This window comes from Apium graveolens, chromosome 9 (assembly GCF_009905375.1).
Source record: "Apium graveolens cultivar Ventura chromosome 9, ASM990537v1, whole genome shotgun sequence".
NCBI classification, from domain to species: Eukaryota; Viridiplantae; Streptophyta; class Magnoliopsida; order Apiales; family Apiaceae; genus Apium; species Apium graveolens.
In genome coordinates this window covers 26,843,491-26,844,665 of record NC_133655.1, presented here as the reverse complement: position 1 = coordinate 26,844,665, position 1,175 = coordinate 26,843,491, and positions in this window count along the sequence as shown.

Here is a 1,175-nt window from a genome sequence, read left to right as displayed (position 1 = left end):
TTCCTTCATTATGTTACAATTATTCCAAACATTTCTTATTCTATATTGCAAGTACTTTGAAGTACTTAACCCTAACCCTGATTCTTATTTATCTTGAGCCATAAGCCTTGTTCTTTGTAAACCATTGATTGTTGAATTCTCAAATACAAACCACACATATAGGATACTACTCCATAAATACATATATACCACGCATTGATTCTTGATACTGAATTGCTTGATATACCAACCCTTATGCTTTGTTCAACAGAAGACCACGCCTTGTAACCCTTGAACCCTGGGTCTTCTACTTTTGATTCCTCCTTTGATTGAAAGCCAATTCTTATGATTCCATTGTTATACCTTCTTGGAAATCTTGAATCACCTTACAGTTTGACATAAAGATTATTTATGATTCAGTTATTGATTTACATTGTTTATCATATTATTATTCTGGAATTGGATTATTTTCAAATATAGACCATATTCATGGTCGGACCAGATTCGTGGTCATAGTAGGCCAATATGTGCCTTAGATCCAGTATATAAAGCAAAGCTGAGAGCCTTGCTCGGGGTTAGTGTGTGACATCAACAGCCTAACCTTAATTTTTAAAATAAAAGTGAATATCCAATTCTAATCATTGTTTATCAATAAGCTTGATTCTTTATATCATTTCAATTGATCATTGTTAATTTTAGTTAATGTCATTGTGACTTGCTGAGCTAGTTAGCTCACTCTTGCAAATCTGTTTATATTCGTTTCCAGTGAAAAAGGAAACTGGTGGTAGCGAGCATCCCCAGACAAGTGTGCGAGCTAGGTATCCAGGTTGAATGAAATAGACTAGCAGATGATGTTTGGCTTGGTTGTGTTAATAGTTTGTAATAAAGTTTGAACTTCACTTGTAAGATAAAATAAGTTGGGATTTGGAACGTTTGTAATATAAATAAGGTTGTGGCTTGTGGACATACTTTAAACTGCATCGATCTGTGGAATATGGTAAGTAGGGTCACTGCATATATAGATATATATCCTTATATTCATAAATAGGTTTAAACATAGTGAGTGTATGTGTTGTGGAGCCCCAAACTTCTGACCCGGGATTGGAGGGCGTTATAGAGGCCTTGCTCATAGTCCTGACTGTTCTTGATGAGATAATTTCCACCACCTGCTATGTTGGGATGCTTGCAACACCTTC